The sequence below is a fragment of the Notolepis coatsorum genome (assembly GCF_963971535.1).
Source record: "Notolepis coatsorum genome assembly, chromosome: 15".
NCBI classification, from domain to species: Eukaryota; Metazoa; Chordata; class Actinopteri; order Aulopiformes; family Paralepididae; genus Notolepis; species Notolepis coatsorum.
The window spans coordinates 45,338,530-45,347,715 of NC_140179.1; positions in this window are offsets into that span (position 1 = coordinate 45,338,530).

The window sequence follows — 9,186 nt, forward strand, 5'->3', positions numbered from 1 at the left end:
GTCTATTAGGAGGTGGTGGGGGTTTTGGGCATTTACGGTGGCCAGTTTCGAATTGCAGCCTCCCGTAGGTGCTCTTTAAGAGCGGTTTTGAATGTGGGTAGGGATTCACATTCCTTTACAGCTTTGGGTAGGGCGTTCCACATTGATGTGGCATAATTGCGAACCGTGTTTAGTCCATTGTTTGAGCCGAATCTGGGTTTAACATGATTTGTTGAGCTTCCTCTGGTGTAGTGGTTGTGGTATTCACTGACCTTTGGGAAGTATTTTGACATGTACATGGGTACCTTAGTCGTATAGTGTATCTTGTAGACCAGGCCCATTGCAAGTTGCTGTACTCTGTCGTCTACTCTAAGCCATCCTAGGTTGTCAAAGTGGGCAGGGGTGAGGTGGGTTCTGGGGGTAAGGTCAAGTAGTAGTCTGACCAGTTTGTTTTGTGATGTTTGTAATCTTGTTTTAAGCGCCTTTGAGGTGCTTTGGTACCATATGATGAATTGAAAATGGGGGACCCTGATGGAAACAAGACGAAAGTCTTTCTCAGGTCTGCATCCTCTTAACAATTGTATGTATTGAGCTGTACTGTACTGTACCCTTTCTGCAATCTGTTAATAAACTTTTCAATCAATCAATCAATCAATCAATAATTACACATTGGTTCCGAAACATGTATGTTCCAGGCTGCAATTAAAACTTTGAATCTGAGAGTGCTGGCTTCCTGCTTTTTTCTAACTGTCTAGTTAGGCATTAACTGTGTTAATCTAAATGTTACATTGTAACTGTCTAGTTAAGGCATTAACTGGGTTAATCTAAATGTTAGGTATTGTCACACCAGGATCAGTTGGTATGATGAAACGTTAGGTTATGTATATAACCAAGTTCTGTTAATACTAGTGACGCTCAGCGTCTATTGCATATATCTCGCTTCAGCGTATATACACTGAATATATTTCAAAATGTACCTTTACATGCCAGCATTCATCTGGCCACACCCCCATCTGCTTACCTACATAAGCAGGGATGGGACCACACACTCATCTCCTTCCCAACAAATTTCACCACAATGAAAAATCAAGGGCCGCAGCGGCGTCTAGACGCTGAGCGTCACTAGTATTAACAGAACTTGGTTATATACATAACCTAACGTTCTGTGTCATACTAGCTCCCGCTCAGCGTCTATTGCATAACAGGAGCTGAGCGGGAGCTAGAAGCTCGACAAATGAACCCCGCTGAGGCCCCCCACAACCATCAGATCAGGGAGGACCGAGCCCTCCCGACCCCCCCTAATGGAGGGCACCCCCCCTATTGGAGGTTTCCCGGGAGGGCGACGGACCCGACCGTGCGAAGAGGCACTCAAGCAACTCAACGCACAGGGTGAGCAGACCGTGGCCTGACCCCACGACTACACACACGCACAACCCGCATGCCACCCGGGAACGAACGGAGGGAACAACCTCGTTACTGCCCCCAGAATCACGGGGTCAAGGGCAAACCCAACCCCGTGGCAAGGCCGTAGCAGCGGAGCGCGAAGGAAGACCCAGACCCACCGAAGGGACTGGATCCCCTGGAAAACGGGGGCCCGGAGAGGTCAATGACGCCAGGCATCAAGACCCCACCAGGCGGTCACTTAGTGACACCGCCCCCCACATCGCCAGCGTATTCGGATAAGGCCCCTCTTCTCCAAGAGCGGGCCCTTTCCCCCCAATAGCACACCGCCTGGCACACTGACCCTGCAGAACAGGCAGTCAGCATGGCCGTAAGCACACAAAAAGGGTAACCAACGGAAGCAGGCAGCGCACCGGGGAAAACCAGGCAACAGGCTGTAACCTGAGCCTGGAGCACTGCGGACGAGACAGGCGCCAAAGGAGTCAGCTGAAAACAGCCGCCCCGGCGGAAGGGGCGTATGCTGGCGTTGTTGCATGACCAGGCCTCCATTTAAAAAAAACCCACCCAGAGGGGTTGAGGCAGAGAAGGCTAACACGATTGGCAGACGTCATGAACGTGCAGGGGCACCCTCAACCGGGTAACCCGGGAGTTGACACTGCTCCAACACACCAGGGAATCAACCACCTTGGTGTTACCCAATGCGGTGGTTGTTCCTATAACCCCTCAAGAAAAAACTCCAAAACACACCTGCGGGTATACACCGGCTATACCGCAGTACAAGTGTTTCAGTTTTCAAAAAAGGGTTAACCCAGGCCTACGGGTCGACGAAACATTACTTCGGACCGGGCCCGGCGATACGGGAAGCACAGGGTCACCAGAGGAGGTCAAAGACCACCCCAACAGGCCCCTCTTCGCCATGCGTGAGAGAGGAGCGAAAAGAATGGAGAACCAGCCCCAAGCACACCGTACTTGGTATTCCCAGGCGGTCTCCCAACCAAGTACTAACCAGGACCAACCTGCGTTGCGGCCGAGATCTGACGAGATCGAGCGTGTACAGGTTGGCATGGCCGTAAGCCATTACGACAGTGCAGAGTACAAAATGTACCCAACCAGGGTCTCCATAGCGCTTAACCCTGTGACACCCGGACCGACCTGGCATTTTCCCCCTGAAAAAGCCCAAGTCCCTCAGGGTACCAGAACAGCAGATCTGCATCCCCGGCGGACAACGGGTTTAACTGATCCGGACCAGCGTGACCAGAACCAGTCCCGTGCCCTAACCACGCCGACATGCCTACTCCAGGAGAAGGGGCAGATATGCGTGTTGATCTTAAACATGAAAAGAAGGCGCCACCCAGACGTTCGGTGCAAACCGCGCCCGGTGGCCCACCCCCAGGGCGCTTAATCCCCCTCTACATATGTTCAGATCCATTCCGTCATCATCCCCCAGATATGAACGAGAATCCGTCGACAACCAAAACAGGTCGTCGGAAGAGGAAAAACCTCCATCCCAGTTGCTTTATAAAAACGCTGTTTCAACCTCAAGCAACCAAGGCGTGCCAGTCAGTCGCCTGATTACAGAACACCCCGAGCTAGCACTATACGTGCGTCGGGACACAACCACATCAATGAACAGGCTATTTAGACCTGTCATTGAATCCCCAAGGCGCCCAGGGGAACGACAAGAGGGGTGTGATGCTTCCTAACACCAACTCTTTTTAATAGAAAAGAAGGAAGCACCAACAGTATGTATCCCAGTCTACACAGCCGGGGGTAAAAAATTTTCACATTTTTATATCCCACCACCCTCCCATAGGGAGGAGACGGAAATCCCCAGAGAGACTTCCCACGCGAGCTGTTTCAAGTTTCTTTAATAGTTGTCATACAGAAGTACAGAATACTTTTATACAAAATGCTTCTTACTGTTACGCTCCAGAGACTGTGCAAGACAAGATAAGTATGAAATAAAATAACATAGTATAGCATGTAAATTAGAAGTAAAAAAAAATGAGGTCACAGTGTTCAGTATAGACATATGTACAATGTTCGATGCAGAATAGACGTAACTGAGTTACCATATAATATACAATACTGTGCAGTGTACTAATACAATACTATATAGTGCAAGGCAGAAATGGGATGAGGTGCAATTTAGGTACAATTTACAGTGGGTGTACGAGTTGTAGTGCAAATCCTTTATAAATAAATATAAAGTGTGTTTGTGTGGTTTAAGTGAGTGTGTGCGTGTGGGTGTGTGTGCTGTGTGCATTTGATGGTTGTTGCATAGTGTTTATTGTTCGTTTAGCAGCCTGATGGCCTGGGGATAGAAGCTTCTTCTGAGTCTTTCTGTGCTCGCCTTAAGACTCCGGTATCGCTTGCCTGACCGCAGCAGTTCAAAGAGGCAGTTGTTGGCAGATTGAAAAGAATTAGGGCTGTCAGTTTATCGCGTTAATTAGATTAATTAATTACTCAGCAAATTATCGCGTTATGAAAATTAACTCAAAATTAATTACAAAATAAACGTTTTTTTTTTTTTTAAATAAATTTTTTTTTTATCTCATTCATTCCATAAGAACGTAGAATACACATTACAGACTTTTTTTTATATGGTCCATTTGCATGTTCTTGGTATATGATTCTAGGGACATCTATGGATCTCAGGGAATGTATTCCCAGTGTCAGAAATACTGTGTCTGTTACTAGGCTTGAGTAAATTGTAATGAACCAAATGAGAATATCAATAAACAAATGTTTTATCTTTGACTGTGAATAACACTATGCTCAAATTGACCAGACCTGAAAAATCTAAGCAAATTAATAGATGGAAGATGATTAAACAGAAGGTTTTGTAGATACAGTACTGAATTCTGCCATCCGGACACATGCAATTTGAAATATGATTATAGAATATAGAATATCAGGCATAAAATGGTTATGCGATTAAAATGCGATTAATTAGATTAATTAATTACAAATCCTGTAATTAATTAGATTAATTTTTTTAATCGCCTGACAGCACTAAAAAGAATATATTGCACCTTGAGCCATGTAAAAGTTTGGTTTTAGGGCTCTCCGGGGAGGAGGCACTGAACCCATACACACTCAATAATCGAATTGAATCGAATACACACACAATAGAGTATAATAATAATTTTATTTAGGACCTGCTCCGAGGTCATCAATTGGCACACATGCGATGCATGCATGCAATTCGTATCTGCGATTAACCCATCCCGTCGCCCTTCCCCCCCAAGGGCAGCCGGGAGCAGACAGGCGTCAACGTGAGCCGCGCCAGGGGACCAATCCAAGTGCTCCTGTCCGTCTTCGTCAAGGACGCCACAGCGTTAGCGATATTGTTGTTGTGCATGTTTTCCCATTGGGTTTATCTTATCGGGGGGGAAACCCTTGCGAGCACGGGGAGAACATGCAAACTCCACACAGAAAGGCCTGGGAGATACCCCACCTGGGTAACTGGCATCATGGAAACCTGGTCCCCAAGCGGGAATCGAACCCTGGACCTTCTTGAGGTTCCACTCACCTTGACAATCTGAGGAGGAGGCTCTGTACTCTGAGGAGGCTCCCTCACATGGAAGGAGAGTCCCAACTCACAGAAGGCCCGAATAGGAGCTTCGTGAGGAGGAGCCCTGACCACCCCCCGAAACAGATCCATCATATGGACCTGAACAGCACACGGAAGTCCTACCAACAGAGACGCGCACAGTGACGTACTCTATGGCGGGGGAATTTCTGCGGTGCACACGCCCAATATTCCAGGGCGTGGGACCAGGAAACCCCCCCCCCCTCACCCTGTAACGTGCCGAACCGCAACGTGACAGGAACCTTGAAGGACAGGTGGGTTTACCCCTGACCAACAGAAAAAAGGGGGAGAAAAGATTACCAGTTCACCCCTTTACGACCCCACACCCATGATACGATGTAATGACAAAAAAGAGTATGACGCAGTCATAGTCAGCTCCATGAAGCGTCTAACAGCTTCACACAGCGCATGTGCCAACCTGCTATCTGATTTTTACTACGGAAAAAACACAGAATAGAGAGGGCCCTCTCAAGAGCCCCGGTATCAGACTTACACATGTGCTTCTGTGGCCAGCCCAACCCAGTTGTAGGTCACACGACACACACAACCCATTATCACCTACAAAAAATGGCAAAAACACTCTACAGAGGAACGCCGTTTTTCATAATGAGAGAATACACAATTCTCGATTAGTATCGGCCACAGGCCTTGCTAAGCACACACGAAAAAGTTACCAAACAATCTTTTCTTTAGGAAAATAAAGTTTATCAAGCAGTTAGCACAACCCCAACAACTAAGCTAAGGGTTACATCGTATCCCTACCACACAGTGACACAATATAGTGTAACAACATGTCTGAGAGGAGGATGAAGAAGTCCCCAGGGAACCGGGGGGAAACACAACCCTCCTACTTTACCCTTAATACGGCCAGGTAAACCTGTTAATATGTGAACACACTGTTCATTGTCATTACAGGCTGAGAAAAGAATCATTCTTTACTCATATGTCACTAAGCATAGCTTTATAGGTTAGTTTAACCCCCTTAGTTGTGAGTGCACGGTACAAGAACACACATGATGTTTCTCAACACAACAAACCAGATCATTTTCACATCTGTAATAAACAACCCGATTTGCATGGAGAAGCTAAATACCAGTGACAAGACAATTCACACATAACTCTCGTCGTATCCTAAATGTAGTGCAGCAACACACGTTTTGGAAAACATCATTATTTACAAAACATTTAGAAGGGAAAGAAAGAAGAAGTGTTCAAGGTCTGGTCAAGACCTTGCCTACCCGGAGCGCAGATCAAGCGAATTGCAGTCTCTAACATGGCACCGAAGTAAACACAGCCTCCTGTGTTTGACGACACGGGCAGCTCGCTGCTCCAACCCGCCGCTACGGTGCTCCTTGTTGACGCAGTCCTCGCCGGCCTGGCTCAGGGCAGGTTCGACGAACATCCTCTGTCAAAGATGCCGTCGTAGTCAAGAGTGTTTAAAACATGTTATAGTCACAGCACGTTCAACAGTGTAGCATTAAGCTAACGGCCGCTCTCGGCCGATAGCAGCAAGCTAACGTTTCCTAGCCTAGCCTAGGTAGGCCACAACTAGCACGCAAGCTAACGTTTCCTAGCCTAGTGACACAACAGGCTAACGCCGCAGCTAACAGCTGACTGGCTAACAGTAGGCCACAACTAGCACGCAAGCTAATCAGCTATCACCTGAACCTGTACACAATGATATAACAAGCCACACTTCGACATGCCGCCGTTCTGAAACCCTCCTCACTGTTTAAGAGAGAAGAGAAACGAGATGTTAACACAGTTTTACAACGGTGATTTGACCAACATCCGACGGGGCCAGCACAATTCCCATCTGGGCTGTAGCTGACTTGAACACGGATCTTCTGCTAACGAACATCCATGCCCATATTTCCTCGTGAGGGTATACTCTCATGTGTATATGAAAGACGGGGCCTACACGGTGACAGAGAAATATCCACTCGTCCAGAAAACACAGGGATCACCAGTGTTACTGGTCGTGGCCCACTAGTTAACTATAATGGGCTTCAGACCAAGGTCCTCCGCCGTTGCCTAAGAGGCTGAACAAAAGACCCTAATCTGGGGCCGGTTTTCGTAAACATTGTCAGCCAGCCCCCATAGCACTAACAGACAAGCGGCGCTCGCAAGCAACATTACTCACCAACCTGGAACCCACCGCTTCTCACAACAGTCGGTGCGTCACTACAGTCCAGCTGCACCGTCGGAGGGTTTCACCCCGTCCAGCCGCAGCAAGGAGGACTGTAGTTGGGAGACATGTAGCGGCGTGAACTCCCAATACGAAAACCGATGGAGGTTTTTAGAATGATCACCATCTTCCAGACACTCCAGTACAAAGACAATATCGCCGTATTTTCTCGAAAATAGTGAGAGAGAAAATAAAGATATGATGTCAACGTATCTCCTTGTTCTTCCTTTCCTCAGAGTAAATATTTTTCTCCACGTCAAGTGGGCATGTGAGCAGCACTTAGCTTGTGATGAAATTTGAGAAGGAGATGATTGTGTGGTCCCATCCCTGCTTATGTAGGTAAGCGGATGGGGGTGTGGCCAGATGAATGCTGGCATGTAAAGGTACATTTTGAAATGTATTCAGTGTATATACGCTGAAGCTAGATATATGCAATAGACGCTGAGCGGGAGCTAGTATGACACAGAACACATGTTATTATATGTTTGATTGAAATGTTGTGTCTTACTAATAACTAATTCCTTGGTCAATAGAAGTCTCTGTGATACTTTCTGAATATGATTTGGGAACATCAAATGGGCAGGGTTATAATAGAAGAAAGACAGTGTAAACAATATAATTAACTCTGAATATAATAATGAGGAAAAAGAAACAGGATACACAACAAGGTGCATGAGATGAGGTTATATGTAGAACATGGTACAGTTACAGTAAGTGGGGAGTGCGTCATGGTACAGTTACAGTAAGTGGGGAGTGTAAACACTAAACAGTGATTCAAACCCCCTCAATGTACATTTTCTGACAGCTGGGCTGTGTTGAACTTGTCACGTGAAATAACGTTATGTGTTGTCACGCGAAATGTGCATAACGTTATGATTTATGAATAAACCGCGAAATAACATAACATTATGTTATATAACGTTACAATGTACAGTTTCTGACAGCTGGCTGTGTTGTGAAATGTGCATAACGTTATGAATAAACCGCGAAGTCACTTATCTTCTTGATATGATAACATTACGTCCGCCTTTTGCCGTGTGACGAGCTAAACCAATCAGAGAGGGGCTTCGCTCAACCAATCAGACCAATCAGAGAGGGGTCTGCAGAAATGGGCTCAACCAATCAGAGAGGGGTCTGCAGAAATGCAGCTACGGAAAGTAGAGACGCGTTCGCGGGATACGTCAGACTCAGAGTGCGCGCGCATCACCGGAGCAGAAAGGAACGTAATCCTGGTCAGAACAACCATAGATATATATAGAACACTAGATAGCTTACCCACGCTGCTCGCCGGCCGCGTGAACACTTAAGGTAACCTACTTGCGTTCAGCGTTTCTCTGATTGGCCACGACGCCCATGTGACCGCGTCAGAGCCGCAGAGCGGCAGAGCGGAAATAGGCTGCTGCTCCGACGAAAGAAAGACAGGCATTCTATTGCCATGCTCTGCGACAATCTCTAACCTTAACCAACTCCGAAAGAATGCCTAAACTTAACCCTAACCTTAACCAACTCCGAAAGAATGCCTAAACTTAACCCTATAACCTTAACCAACTCCGAAAGAATGCCTAAACTTAACCGGCGAAAGAAAGACAGGCATTCTATTGCCATGCTCTAAGACAAACTCTAACCTTAACCAACTCCGAAAGAATGCCTAAACTTAACCCTAACCTTAACCAACTCCGAAAGAATGCCTAAACTTAACCGGCGAAAGAAAGACAGACGCTAGTTACGTTTATATAGAGAGATGATAAATTAATTAAACGTAAAAAAATTATAATAATAAATTGAAGTGATTCAAACTTGTCACCAACTGGACCGCAGGCTCCACAGCATGCTGAGGAACGAGTTGAGCTAACCGTCAATGTTAAAACAGGGGGGATTGCGTATGCATAATGCCACGGCAACCTGCGCGCCTCTGCCGCTCTGCCGCTGCCGCTCTGCTCTGGCGCTGCCGCGTCGCCGCGGGTGCGTGCTAGGCGTGGTCACGTGGGGCGTTGAACGCAAGAAGGTTACCTTATGGTGCGTT